Below are 16,242 nucleotides of genomic sequence, written 5' to 3'. Positions count from 1 at the left end.
GGAGTTTATTTTTCTATACGAGAAAACCCTCGCATTTAACCCAGGGGCAGGGTAGTGTTCAGTTAACCTGGTTGAGCATTCAAAATTCATCAGGAGCACGCATATAAGGATACAACAATGGTTATCCTTCAAAAGGTTGAGGAAAAGTCGAGACCGCAATGGTCATCTTTCGCGCAATAAGAGGTCAAATATGACGATACAACAACGACTATCCCTCGTCGACCAAGAAATGAGGCAGTCACAATCTTTCCAACAAATCAAAGACGTCTCAGGATCATACGACTTGCTCAAAAAAAAAAAGAACGAATTAAAAAAAAAAAAGAAAGCCCGCTAAGTCAATAACATGAAAACAAATGACTAAGGCAAAAGTTAAGGCATCCCGCTGGACTTCAAACTCAGAATTCAAAAGAATTTGTCCAGGCAAAAGTTAGGGAAACAAAAAAAGATCCTCAACAAAAGGGGCAAATTCGTGTGTCTATAAATTCAAGATCGTGTGATCAGACACCAATAATAAAAGGTAAGTGACTGCCATGTCCAAACACCTCATCAACTCCTCAATCGTACGTCTCAAGCTCCTCTTGAAGGATGAATGCTCGCGTCAAGTTAACTGAACTTAGGTTGGAGAACATCACGAAGGGGGTGGGCACCAATAAAATTTTGAGCCTAAAAATCTTCTTTTCTAAAACAATGAACCTGGCCACGTTACAACCCTCAAAAGTCCTAATTGAAGTAGGGTTAATTCGAAAGCATACTGTAACGAGAATACGGTAAACTGACTCCTAGGAGTTTTGCTAAACATTTGAGTTGGTATCACACCATCTTTCACAAAAATCGATGTTTTGACATCCTTTCAAAAAAAAATCTTTTAAAAAAAAAAAAAAAAAAAACTTCAAGACAAACATGAACTTTGCATTAGAATTATGTTTCTCATAATAAACATTCTTTGCGTATGAACAAGTACTTGACACCAGGAAAGCTTCCATCATGAACTGCAGATGAAAATTTTAAGGGACAAGTTGTCTTCAGAACTCCGTTGAGTTCGAGCAAGAATATCTCAAATTCTGATCACCCTTAGGGGCACAAAAGCAGTTGGATACTCCATTGAGTAATAGTTCAGTCAATCTATGGCAATCAGGTCAAGATTCGAAGAATCTCTCAGAAGTATTGAACAATCAGGGGCATTCACCCAAGCATAGTTGAAAATTACATCCGACCCGGATTAATCGGGGGTATTGTTCCTAAACTCATGATACTGGGGCAAATTGCTTATAACAACACAAATCTCAGGAAGCCCTCCCGACAGGCATGCTTTAGAAGTGCTTCGAAGAGTAGAAATATTTCCACGACTTACTGAGTTGGCTAAAACGCCAATATGTACAAGGGGCATGACATGTTATTGTCCAATTCATCTGGGGCAGTCAAGTCGAGATTCAAATAATCTCTCAAAGGCGCTGAACAGCCAGGGATTTATTTTTCCCGCAAAACACTGCTACAATTTGATGTCATCGTTAACAACATTTTGCATTCATGCATCATACATCTCATGGCATATGCATAACATTCTCATTCATTTAAAAAAACATACCATACATGCATCATGACATTTCATAAAACTAACTTTGTCTTTCAGGTAGACCAACCGGCCAAGCAAGTATCATCAACGAATCAAAAACAGCCTAATGTATGGCACCTTATGATACAGCCTAATGTATGGCTCGCCTAATGTATGGCCTCTTCTGATATAGCCTAGTGTATGGCTCGCCTAATGTATGGCACCTTGTGATATAGCCTAGTGTATGGCTCGCCTAATGTATGGCACCTTGTGATATAGCCTAATGTATGGCTCGCCTAATGTGTGGCACCTTCTGATACAGCCTAATGTAGGGCTCGCCTAATGTATGGTACCTTCAGAGACAGCCTAATGTATGGCTCGCCTAATGTATGGCACCTTCTAATACAGTCTAATGTATGGCTCGCCTAATGTATGGCCTCTTCTGAAATAGCCTAGTGTACGGCTTGCCTAATGTATGGCCTCTTCTGATATAGCCTAATGTATGGCTTCTCTCGACATCTCCTAATGGACGGCGCATTCTAGTATAGTCTAAATAGATGACTCATGTTGTTACAACCTGATGTACGGTTCCTTCTGTTATTCTCAACAAATGTCTAGTGCACGGTTCATCTTGACATCCTGGAAGCTTGACCCCCAGACATTCTGAAGACAGCGACATCAGATATACGTTCCGGAAGCATGAACCCCGGATGTTCTGAAAAAACTACGACAGACATGTTTCGGAAGCTTGAACCCCGAATGATCTGAATTCTCAACAGATATGTTCCGGAAGCTTGAACCCCGGATAATCTGAATTCTACGACAGAAACGTTCCGGAAGCATGAACCCCGGATGTTCTGAAAAACTACAGCAGATATGTTTCGGAAGCTTGAACCCCGAATGATCTGAATTCTACAACAGATATGTTCCGGAAGCTTGAACCCCGGATAATCTGAAATCTACGACAGAAACGTTCCGGAAGCATGAACCCCGGATGTTCTGAAATCTACGGCAGATATGTTTCGGAAGCTTGAACCCCGAATGATCTGAATTCTACAACAGATATGTTCCGGAAGCTTGAACCCCGGATAATCTGAAATCTACGACAGAAACGTTCCGGAAGCATGAACCCCGGATGTTCTGAAATCTACGGCAGATATGTTTCGGAAGCTTGAACCCCGAATGATCTGAATTCTACAACAGATATGTTCCGGAAGCTTGAACCCTGGATAATCTGAATTCTACAACGGAAACGTTCCGGAAGCCTGAACCCCGGATGTTCTGAAATCTACGGCAGATATGTTTCGAAAGCCTGAACCCCGAATGATCTGAATTCTACAACAGATATGTTCCGGAAGCTTGAACCCCGGATAATCTGAAATCTACGACAGAAACGTTCCGGAAGCATGAACCCCGGATGTTCTGAAATCTACGGCAGATATGTTTCGGAAGCTTGAACCCCGAATGATCTGAATTCTACAACAGATATGTTCCGGAAGCTTGAACCCCGGATAATCTGAAATCTACGACAGAAACGTTCCGGAAGCATGAACCCCGGATGTTCTGAAATCTACGGCAGATATGTTTTGGAAGCTTGAACCCCGAATGATCTGAATTCTACAACAGATATGTTCCGGAAGCTTGAACCCTGGATAATCTGAATTCTACAACGGAAACGTTCCGGAAGCCTGAACCCCGGATGTTCTGAAATCTACGGCAGATATGTTTCGAAAGCCTGAACCCCGATTGATCTAAATTCTATGGTAGATGTTTCGGAAGCTCGAACCCCGAACATCTATGAATCTCTATTCCAGATATACGTTCGGAAGCTTGAACCCCAAACATTCTGAAGATCTATCATATACGCGCCATGGGAAGCATGACCCCCCAGGTTGCTGACAAGCATCTCAGTTAGGTGGCATCTCTAAGCCCATCTCAGACAGTTCTCTGTCAACCTCCGGATGGCATCTTTAAGCCCATCTCATACAAAAGTCCCTCCATCAACAAGGGCAAATTTCTGGGTATTCTAGTGTTCAATCCTCTTCCACCTTCAGATTCCGATAGGCACACAAGCCAATCTACCTCTTCAGGTTTAAGAAGATTGAACAGGGGCAGCTGTTGTACCCCAAAATTTGCCCTCATATAATTACAAATGTCATTTTATTTCAATTAGATGACATGGCACAATTGGTAAGGAGGTAAGGTTTGCAGGTATAATGTCACGGGTTCGAATTCCACTTCTAACATTTTTACCTTTTATTTTCTAATTTTAGTTCTAACCTTTTTTTTAATATTATAATTTTTATAATTAGGATATTATTTCTTATATTAGAATTAATTTATTATGTTATTATTATTTAGATTAGTATTCTAGGTGCTGTTATTCACGTTATTAATCAAAAGAAAAAAATTTATTTTCGTTTCTCACTTTTATACTTAGAAATAAAAATAATAAAAACAAAATAATTGGCCAAAGTTGGGCGGTTTTTTTTTATAACTTCTAGAGACCAAATCAAACACTCATTCATTGGTTTTAATCACCATCAAAACCTTGGTCTCACAATTTTGGAATTTTTTCAAAAAAAATGGTAAGGAAATAATCTTGGTCTTCAATTGTCTTCAAAGGATGTTCCTGGCCATAATGAGTTGTGCCTCTCACCTTATAACTATGCTATCCATCCCTCACAAAAGGAGGAGGAATTCAACAGCCACTCAAGGACAATTCACTTACTAACACTACCTCACGTACATACCAACTTAATCACAAACAATTTCTTGTAAATACTTTCAGCCACAACATGAAACCATACACCACACAAGTCATAAACCAGTAAACTAAGCCCCACCACCATTCAACCTCTATCACCATGATCACTAACAACAACCTGTAGATACAACCATAACAAACTTCACCGTTCCATCTTCTCTAACTCGCCGATAACACTACTCCCTCCGCCGGCATCTTTGTATCACCGTGAGATCCAACAACACAAAATCAGAGAAGAAAGAACATGCTCAGACCACCAATAATGGCGCCTTCACACTTCTGAGCCGCCGACGAGCTCACATCAACGAACCGGCCGCGATAACATCTTCAGATCGCAACAACAATCCACACGCCTCTGATCCATTCGCACCTACATATTCGAACATCTACACAGCATCACAAACTAAGATCGCAACACAACAACAGCAGAACCGTATACATCTTCATCGCAACACATAGAGGAAACACCATTCGTGGGGAATTCTTCCCTCGGTAACGTCCGAGATGGTAATGTTCTTTTCTCTTTGCGTTTGATATTGAATCATTTTTGTTGATCTTTGTTTTTACTATAGCCATGTATGATGTTGTTGCAGTGATGTGTTTCACTTTTCGTTTCTTTGATGCTTATGATTTTGTTGTTGAATGTTACAAATCTGAGAAAATTAAGAGAGGATTTATTGTTAACCGTAAGAAACAGAGAGATGGAGGGTGGTGACCGAGTGGGCAAGAGAAATGAAGAATAGTGGTTGTTGTTTTTGATGTGAGAGATAGAGAGATTATGTTGTGTTTTATTGTTCCTCTCATGTTAGCACTATCTATTTATGTTCTTTTTTATTATTATTTCTTAATGACATGCCAAGTGTCTTTTGTTTATTGGCTAGAATTTATTTTACTTCCTATGAAAAAGAGTCAAACTGGTTTATAACTACAAACCAGTAAACATATGGGGCGCCCCCATCATTCTAGGATGCTTAGTTTTTTTTTCCTTTCTTATTTATATGTTTTTATTTATTTATTTATTTATTTATTTATTTTTGATTAATTCAATTAAATTATAATATTTTTAATGTAAATTAGGATTAGAGTTTTAGAATTAGATTTGGATTTTAGGCTTTTATTTAATCTACACCCTCACTTTATTTCTCTTCCTTGTTATTTTTGTTTGTCTTGTTAATCTTAATTAGTAGATTAAGTTATCAACTCTTAAAATGTACAAAAAAAATAAATAATATTATTAAGGTTTAGGTTTAATTATACTTTATTTTCCATATAAAAAAAATATAAAAAATTATTAGATTAGATTAGTTTTTTATTTCATATTAAAATACAAAAAATATGTTGTTTAATTTAAATCTTTTTTTTAGAAATTTTTTTAATATGCTTTTTTTAATCTTGATTAATTGTTAATATCTTTTTTATCATCTCTCATGAATCATTTTCTATATCCGTACTAACTTTTGTTTATTTTTGCGAGGTATTATTATCTTGAGATACTCGAATTGTTTGATGGGCGTTTATAATTTTTTGTTTATAATAATCCTTTCACTTCCCGATTTTATTGTAACCCCCCTCCCCGAAGCCATGTAATAGCGTAGAACCTTTACCTTTCCGCACTTTATTTTCTGTACATATTTAACTGCTAGTAATTAGGATTGTATGGCAAGATAACGGAATCAAACGCTAGCTAACCTAAAATACAAGATTAAATTATAATCGAATCCAACACACTTGCACTCACTCACCCTTAGGGTACGCCCCTCTTGGTTGCCTTTCGAAATAAGGTCGTGTCCCTCGAACGTAGAGATACCAATTAGCAAAGTCCCTCGATTTAAAAAATCATTGCAAAGATCATAAGTCCCTCGATGACCCGCGATGTTGCCTCGATAATATGATCTAGTCCCTCGAATGGTTGCCTACGAAACAATGATTGTCCCTTCGAATATTGCTAAAGGTACCTCTACCTGTTGCCTTCAAACGACCTCGATGACCCCTCGATGACCTGCACGTCCAATATAACAAGGATTTCCTACTTCTATATAGTATGGATGATCCTGGGAATTGTAAAAAGCATAGAAAATGACCAATTAATTAGGGCAGTGCTCTTAATATGCCTAGCTCAATTAAAAACATCTTTTCAATACTTCTTTCAAAAAACTAAGGCTACGCATTTACGCTAAAGTCCTTATGTCTCTTTTCAACTCAAAACAAACAAACATGAGCTAAGCAAGTTAAGAGCCCGTAGATAACTACGGATGAAAAGGGTGCTTGCACCTTCCCTTTTCATAACTTACCCCCGAGCCCGTTTTCTTTCAAATAAGGTCTTTTTCTGTACTTTTTACCTTTCCTAACATTGGACAAAATAAAAGTCGGTGGCGACTCATGCTCACCGCAACATTGGTTGCTTTAAAAAATAAAAGTCAGTTCACCGAGTTACATCTGCTTTGTGTTTAATCGGTTTGTTTTTTTTGCAGATAACATGGCGTTGGTCAACGAGAAGCTCCTTAAGCTGGCGAACAACCCCAAGAAGTCAAAGAAGAAGAATTTGACGAGGATGGGCCAGAAAGCTCACAGCAATGGCGGTAGTGGTGGCTCTCCCCACCCGGTGATTAACCTCGATCAAGAGGTATTGGTACTAACACCAGGAAGACCAAGAGGCATCGTGAGGAGGATGTTAAAGGGGTTCCCGAGGGAAACTAGGACCGAGGGTTTGTGCTTCCCTCGTGCTTTTCTCAGCCCAATTACTTTGACCAGCTTTCTGTGAGTATGTCTTCGGCAGATGCTTAGATGGTCGAGCAGATGGCTCCAGGTGCCCGAACAAAGCAACTGGCTCAATACGGTGCTTGCATGATGTGGGTGCTTGAGATTGCCCATTGTCATACCCCAAAATTTGCCCATACTCTTCTCCTGCACAAACCCAAATCAAAACACACTCTCCTATACAAGGCCCTGAGCTAGGGTTTAGGTCATTCAAAAGAAAATCATTGAATCAATGGCTCAAGGTGGTTCCATAAGGTCACCAACATCCCAAAGAATCTCCATGTAAAGTTTCAAGTCAATCAGAGCAAATTGAGTCCCTCAAATCCTGATTAGGTCAACAGTCGACTCTCAAGGGCAAAATAGTCATTTCAAGTCCAAATACAGTCAAAGTTCAAGATACTTGGTCAACAACATCCTCATAACCCTAAAATCATCATTTGATCAAGGGTTGATCATGATGATACAAGAAAAGATCAAAAGTTAAAGGTTACTATTTTGGGCATGAACTGAAAAAGTCAACCAAACTTTGAAAATTCACCAAATATTCATACTTCATCAGAAAAATTCCCACCAAAGCTCATTTTGAAGGGAATTCATTCCTCTATCCAATGGTCGAAGAATCAAAGCCCATAGGTCAATGGTTTAAGAGATATGGCTTCATACATTACAGGTCCTTTTCAAAAGTCAACAAAAAGACATGTTTTTTTAAAAAGTCATAAAACAAGAATGAAAAAAGATTTTGATATAGGACCAAAGGCATTGGATAAAGGACTCTCTAAGGTTTCCAAAATGTCCTAGAACACCTCCATACCTCAAAAATTGAGGGAGATATACCTTGCCAAAGTTGGACTATTTTTGAGAAAAAAAAGTGAAGAGAAAAGGTTCAAAATCCAAAATTCTCCAAATGGGCCTATGATTTCTTCACCCAATCTTCATTACAAGCCCATGCACGCCCCAAAGATCATATCCTCACATTTTAATTATTTTCCATTAATTATTTGGTGATTTTAATCATTTAAATCATGAATTAATTATGAAAAATAAAAAAATATAAAAAGATATGATTTAGGCCTATTTTCCAATCATCATTAATCCAAGATATCATCCAAAATTCGTGCATAGGCTAAAAGTGTGAAAAAGATCGAAATTGATCCAATTTAGAAAGATTTGAAAACATATTTTCAAACAAATTTCCAAAACTTGCAACTCAAGATTCAAAGGAGATTTGATCAAATTTTCTTGCCCTAATCCTTCTGGTATATATATACAAGCTATTCAGATCATAAGGGGACAATTTCTGCAGCCAAAAAGTCCCAAACCCGAGCACAAAAGTTCACAAAAAATTCAAACTTCAAATTGGTGTTGTAAGGCAATTCAAGGCGTGCAATCGATTCCAACACGTTCTCAGAGTATCACTGAAGTTGTACCGATCATCACAAGGCCTTGAACCTCTCAGATTCGTCCTCAATAGGCCACGGTTTGTTCAATCTTAAAACCCTTCGATTGCTTTAATCCACGATGCATAAACATATTTCAATGGTATAATCTTGTTTATTATGGTGTGTAGAGTATTTCTGGTTGTTTAATTGTTCGTTTTCGTACACCTATCGTGAATTGCCATTATTGGATGTTAGGTCTCTTTTTTTAGGGTTTTTTGTTACAGGCGGAATTAGGACAAGATAAGCCCATGGCTGAGTTCGCAATAACAAATCGGATCGAACCATGGTCTCTTTGGAAATTTTTATGCGTGTTTGGTGTTTTTTAGCGATTAACAGGTGTGGTAAGTTCGAACTTTTATAGCGCTTCTGCAAAAAGCGCTGTAAAAACGCTGACTGTAATTTCCCAACGAAGAAGACGATGCGTGGCAGCGTCTGATAGGCCAGTTTTGAATTGATTTTGGCGCGCAGCAGTTTGGGAGTGATGTGGGATCTGGTGCAGTCACGTCCACGCGCGTTTGATACTCCCTCTCAACCTAGGCCACTTGATCTCACTAATGTCCAATCCAGCGCACCCGAGCTGCCAGTGCACCATAGACCCTACGCGCGCGTCCACACTTAATCAAAAGTTAAGTTTTTTGCAATTTTTTTTATTTTTAATTACATAGCCTTTTCTATTTTTGTTTTAATAATATATATATTATTTCTCTTCAAATAAATTTGTTTTATATATATGTATAAAAACTTTATAAAAAACTTTTAATACTTTTTATTTATTTATTTTATATAATATTTAATATATATATATATATATATATATGTTATTCATAAAATAGATTGATTTAATTATTTACATAAATTCATATTTATTTTATTTTAATTCCAAAAAATTCTTAAAAATTATTTTGCACTCGATTTAATTTTCTTGTCCCGATTTAATTAATTAGGTCGCAAGACCAATAATTAATTCAATCAGTTTATCATTATACTCAGTTTGAATCCTAATTAGGGTTTGCGAGAATTAACCCTACACTGAATACATTTTATTTTCTATGCCTTTTCAGGTTTACTCTTAAAGCGCCTTCCGAATACACGCCTGATTCAATAACCCAAAGTTAAGTATTTTACTTAATTTAATTTAAATTTCTGTTTGGTTTGTTTTATATAAGGGTTTGTTTCGCCTTCATCTTTTCCTACCTTGTTTCTTTTCAGGGTTAACCCCGAGGCTTCCTGCCAACCATATCAGATCAAATTCGAAAGCTAAGTCTCTTTTCATATTTGTTTAATTTCTCTTTGCCATTTTGGTATTAAATTAGGGTTAACCCTAATTTCATTGAATTAGCCATACACTCACCCTTCTTTGTTTATTTTTTCTTTTCCAATTTTCAGGGTTTGTTAATTGCCAAAGCTACGCGTATCGGTAACCCTGAATCCTAACTCTAATATTTTCTGTTTTAATTTTTAATTATATTCCACTGGTTACAAATTCCCTTTCCTCCGCTGGTTACAATTTCCCTTCCCCATATTATTATTGCTTTTGTATATTGCGTGGTTAGTAATCTTAGGGAGTGCAAGCCTTAAACTGAATTAGAATAACTAATTAAAAGATAAATATCTGAATATAATCACGTGATTGTTGCACACACGCACCCTTTGGGGTAACCTCTCTGTTGCCTTGTTGCCTGTTGCCTTTGTGTTTTTGCAGAATAAGCCACGTCCCTCGAATTCGAAGATACCTCAGTCATGTTGCCTCGAATAAAGGTTATGAGTGTAACACCCGGTATTTAGTTAATTATTTAATTATATACATTCAAATTATTTCGAATTTAATTATTGAATTTGTGGAGTGTTGAGAATCGTTGACATGGGTTTTATGATTAATTAGTTGATTAGTTAATTGATTAAGTTGTAGAAATAGTATTGAAGAAATACTAAATTTACTATATGGACTTAATTAAGTGATGGTGGTAGTAAAAGGTGGGGTGTGAATGTTAGGCCCAATAGGTTTAATGAAATTAAGTTAAGATAAGGATTAGGCTAATTAGAAGAGAAAAAAGTCTTGGGGAATTGGTCATGGGAAGTTGTAGAGAAGAGAGAAAATAGGAGAGAAATTCATTCCCGTTTTTCTTGCAGCAGTCTCACTAAATCGAAGATCCCCGATTCGTTAACCGTTGGATCGTCGCCAAATTTTGTGGGTAGGTTCGCAACACCTATAGCTAACTTTTGACCGTTGGGATCTTCAAAATAAGGTCTGAGTTGTGAGATATGATCATCGCACTGTAGCTGCATATTTGGGAAAATTTCCAGCTTTTGATTCTGATTAAAAGAGGCAATGGTTGGGAGCTAAGGCTAGATGGCTTCGATCGGTAGAACTGTAGAACGGACTCCGAATACAAGGTAAGGGGTGGGGTTCTAACTCTATAACCGGACTCATGATGAATGATATGTGGGGGTTAAATTCGTTGGAAATTATTCCGGTTTATTGTGTGTGATTTATGTTGCAAAACAATAATTTATATGCTGTTGTGTCGAATCTTATTGTTGTTGAATCGATAGTGTAGTTAAATTTGTGGTGAAAAATAATTATTGGAATACTTGGAGACTGGAATTAATTGAAAATTGTATAGGTAGTTCGTATATGTTAGTAGGTGATTGTGTTTGGCTTGTTTTGTGAATTATGATGAGTACATTGTGTTGTTATTTCCTTGTGATTTTTGAGCGATGTGTATACCGTCGTGGTTTTATGCGAAGTTGCAGGATGTTTCAGTGACGATGAATACCTCTATTTATTGGTATAGCGACGATATAGGCTTATGCCTTAGTGACGGTGATGTTGTTTTGTTTGTTGTGTGTGTTTGTTGCATTCATATACATATGCATTTTGGTGACGGCCTGGATTGGCAAATTAGCGACGAAGGCTTATGCCTTGATGCCTCTGTTTAACTGGCAATTGGCGATGGGGGCTGAAGCCCTGGGTACCACATGCATGTGCATTTGATAGAGTCTCATTATATGTGGCATGAGTGTGATTTAATTGTGATGTGTTGTGACTTGAGTTGTTGTTGAATTGTGATGATGTGGAGTTGTAATTATAAATTGTTACATTAATGACGTGTTGTGACAGGTATTGTCTGGAAGATGAGAAATAGTTGTTATAACTATTAATATGTTGTTGTTATTGATTTTTGTTAATGTAACTGTTCAGGTTAATTGTTATTATAAATGTAGTCTGAAAGCTGTAACGTGATAATTTCGTATGATTAAATTCTAATATATTGTTTATCATGCGTTTGTTTATATTGGTAGATATCTCACCCTTTCTGAATGATGTTTCCCTACCATGGGAAATTGACAGGTACTCAAGATAGCGATGGAAATTTGAAGTGATTTTATGAAGTCTTTAATTGCTGTTAATCGAGTTGGTGTCTTGCTCTGATACGTAGCACTCGGGGGGATAAAGCGATTGTTTTTATTATTGTTTTAATTGCTGAATTTTATTTAGATTTGATTTAAATTGTAACTTAAAGTTACCGTGCAATGATGCTACGACTTGATTTGAATAGTTATGAAGTTTGTTGATTCCGCTGCGAGTTAATTATTGAATTTAAATAAAGTGATTTTTAGTGATGATTTGATTATCGTTTTTAAATTCCTGTGCTATGTATCTATATGAAGGCAAGTAAGTCGTAAATGTTTTTGAGATGACGAATATGTGATGCCTCAAATGGACTTGTTTGGAATTTATACTCTGATTTTTCGTATAATTTATCGGGTAGATTTGGGGTGTTACATTAGTGGTATCAGAGCAGGTCGGTCCGTCCGTCCAGAGTCGTCTAATTATTGTTTATTCCTCTGTACGCGACAAGTGTGTGAAACACTGTCGGTACTTGTTGCTTTCTGGTTGTTGCAGGAATTAGTTTGAGCGAAGTGGGGGAGAAGCTTTGCTTCTCGGATGTGGTTCAGTTGTAAGTTTGCAAAGAGGATTGTTGTCTTGGTGTTTCGAAAACTGAATTTCGACGAAAGAAGGTGTCTCTCGAGTTATAAAAAGTTTGGGAGTGAGGAGATATGTTAAGATTTGTTTGGAATATGTTTAAGTTGAAGAAAAACAGGTTTTGGAGTGAAATTTTCGTAAGCAAAACGCAGGAAATTGCTGAATTTGTTGTGAAACTTCAAAAATTCATAACTGGAGTTCTGGGTATCCGATTCGAGTCCCGTTTGAAGCGTTGGAAAGCTAACGAGAAGAAATTTATTTTAAAAATAGTTCCATCAGCTTTAATAGAACTATTTTTAACAAGATGATGTTGGAAAGAGATGAAGTTTGCGGTTACGCTTGTCCTTGGGACCAGACTTGTGCGTTGGTGTTGCGCTGGACGTTAGTGTCAGAGTTGAGTGAATTGAAGGAGTAATTAAAGGGTTTGTTTAGAAGAAATTTTAAGAATTAGGTGTACCATTTGAGAAGTTTTGGAGATACCGTAAAGAGTGTCGCTGCATGGCGTCGATGTTCGCACTTTCGAATAGCGTTGGAATAGTTTACAAGTTAGTAACGATTATGTTGAAGAAGTACCGGAATGGTCGACATATGTGTAGTCGATTTGAGATGTGTTAATGGGTTGTTATGTTGGATGGTTGGACATGGAAGTGTAGTCGATGATGGTTGTATCGGATAAATTTTCGAGAACGAAAATATTCTAAGTGGGGGAGAGTTGTAACACCCGGTATTTAGTTAATTATTTAATTATATACATTCAAATTATTTCGAATTTAATTATTGAATTTGTGGAATGTTGAGAATCGTTGACATGGGTTTTATGATTAATTAGTTGATTAGTTAATTGATTAAGTTGTAGAAATAGTATTGAAGAAATACTAAATTTACTATATGGACTTAATTAAGTGATGGTGGTAGTAAAAGGTGGGGTGTGAATGTTAGGCCCAATAGGTTTAATGAAATTAAGTTAAGATAAGGATTAGGCTAATTAGAAGAGAAAAAAGTCTTGGGGAATTGGTCATGGGAAGTTGTAGAGAAGAGAGAAAATAGGAGAGAAATTCATTCCCGTTTTTCTTGCAGCAGTCTCACTAAATCGAAGATCCCCGATTCGTTAACCGTTGGATCGTCGCCAAATTTTGTGGGTAGGTTCGCAACACCTATAGCTAACTTTTGACCGTTGGGATCTTCAAAATAAGGTCTGAGTTGTGAGATATGATCATCGCACTGTAGCTGCATATTTGGGAAAATTTCCAGCTTTTGATTCTGATTAAAAGAGGCAATGGTTGGGAGCTAAGGCTAGATGGCTTCGATCGGTAGAACTGTAGAACGGACTCCGAATACAAGGTAAGGGGTGGGGTTCTAACTCTATAACCGGACTCATGATGAATGATATGTGGGGGTTAAATTCGTTGGAAATTATTCCGGTTTATTGTGTGTGATTTATGTTGCAAAACAATAATTTATATGCTGTTGTGTCGAATCTTATTGTTGTTGAATCGATAGTGTAGTTAAATTTGTGGTGAAAAATAATTATTGGAATACTTGGAGACTGGAATTAATTGAAAATTGTATAGGTAGTTCGTATATGTTAGTAGGTGATTGTGTTTGGCTTGTTTTGTGAATTATGATGAGTACATTGTGTTGTTATTTCCTTGTGATTTTTGAGCGATGTGTATACCGTCGTGGTTTTATGCGAAGTTGCAGGATGTTTCAGTGACGATGAATACCTCTATTTATTGGTATAGCGACGATATAGGCTTATGCCTTAGTGACGGTGATGTTGTTTTGTTTGTTGTGTGTGTTTGTTGCATTCATATACATATGCATTTTGGTGACGGCCTGGATTGGCAAATTAGCGACGAAGGCTTATGCCTTGATGCCTCTGTTTAACTGGCAATTGGCGATGGGGGATGAAGCCCTGGGTACCACATGCATGTGCATTTGATAGAGTCTCATTATATGTGGCATGAGTGTGATTTAATTGTGATGTGTTGTGACTTGAGTTGTTGTTGAATTGTGATGATGTGGAGTTGTAATTATAAATTGTTACATTAATGACGTGTTGTGACAGGTATTGTCTGGAAGATGAGAAATAGTTGTTATAACTATTAATATGTTGTTGTTATTGATTTTTGTTAATGTAACTGTTCAGGTTAATTGTTATTATAAATGTAGTCTGAAAGCTGTAACGTGATAATTTCGTATGATTAAATTCTAATATATTGTTTATCATGCGTTTGTTTATATTGGTAGATATCTCACCCTTTCTGAATGATGTTTCCCTACCATGGGAAATTGACAGGTACTCAAGATAGCGATGGAAATTTGAAGTGATTTTATGAAGTCTTTAATTGCTGTTAATCGAGTTGGTGTCTTGCTCTGATACGTAGCACTCGGGGGGATAAAGCGATTGTTTTTATTATTGTTTTAATTGCTGAATTTTATTTAGATTTGATTTAAATTGTAACTTAAAGTTACCGTGCAATGATGCTACGACTTGATTTGAATAGTTATGAAGTTTGTTGATTCCGCTGCGAGTTAATTATTGAATTTAAATAAAGTGATTTTTAGTGATGATTTGATTATCGTTTTTAAATTCCTGTGCTATGTATCTATATGAAGGCAAGTAAGCCGTAAATGTTTTTGAGATGACGAATATGTGATGCCTCAAATGGACTTGTTTGGAATTTATACTCTGATTTTTCGTATAATTTATCGGGTAGATTTGGGGTGTTACAATGAGACCCTAAAAATGATGCTGCCTTCGATACACTAACATGACCTCGACCCTCGGAAGTTGCCTACGAATAAGGCTGAGGTATCTTCTGGCTGCCTACGAAAGATGGCTTATTCTGGTCCTTGCCTTAGACTACCTGCCCCTCTATGGCATGGGACAGTCTTATGGTAAAGGATACTTCGATGACCCTTCAACCTCCAAACGAAAGGCTTCCTGCCCTCTTATGGCAAGGATAGACCCTTTCATTCTGAAAGGCAAAAAGAGACCTATCATCTGAGTTTAAGGTAATTGCCCCTAATTGCCTTGCAATGCTCAAACCTTTTATTATATTCTTTCTCATAATTTTTCAAAAGGGCAACGCTTATTCACAAGCTAAAGTCCCTATTTCTTTCATCTACATTTTCTAAACAAACGAGCAAGCAAAGCAATTAAGAGCCCATGGAAAACCATGGATGCAAAGGGTGCCTTACACCTTCCCTTTGCATAAATTACCCCCCGAACTTAGATTTCTTTAAAAAAGGTTTTTTTCTGTTTCTTTTTGCCTTTCTGATTTAGTTTGGATAAAATAAAAGTCGGTGGCGACTCTTGCTTACCGCGACATTTCGATCGATAAAAAGTCAGTTCACCGTATTACACCCATGTACTGACTCGGAGAGAGACAGTCTCGGTGGTTGACTTGAAGAAAGTGCAGGATGCCTAGAAGGTTGCCGAGGACAAACTCTCGAGCGTGGAGATTGCCCTTGGATATTCTAAGGACAAACTGAAGAAATAGACCGCCGAGCTGCAAGCGAAAACCGAGTAGTGGGAGAAGGATAAGAAGAAGCTGATTGAGGACGCGAAGGCCAAACGGAGAGGCGTCAACGATGAGCCTGACGAGGTGAGGGGTCTGGAGACTCATGCTCAGTTTGTTGAAAAGATTGAGGCCCTGCAAACTAACTGTCTTGAAATAGGCAAAGTGGGTTTTGCCATTGTAGTGGATCAACTAAAGATCCTGAATCCCGGGCT

The sequence above is a fragment of the Vicia villosa genome, unplaced genomic scaffold, assembly GCF_029867415.1.
Source record: "Vicia villosa cultivar HV-30 ecotype Madison, WI unplaced genomic scaffold, Vvil1.0 ctg.002076F_1_1, whole genome shotgun sequence".
Classification (NCBI taxonomy): Eukaryota; Viridiplantae; Streptophyta; class Magnoliopsida; order Fabales; family Fabaceae; genus Vicia; species Vicia villosa.
Note: the sequence above shows the minus strand (reverse complement) of the source record.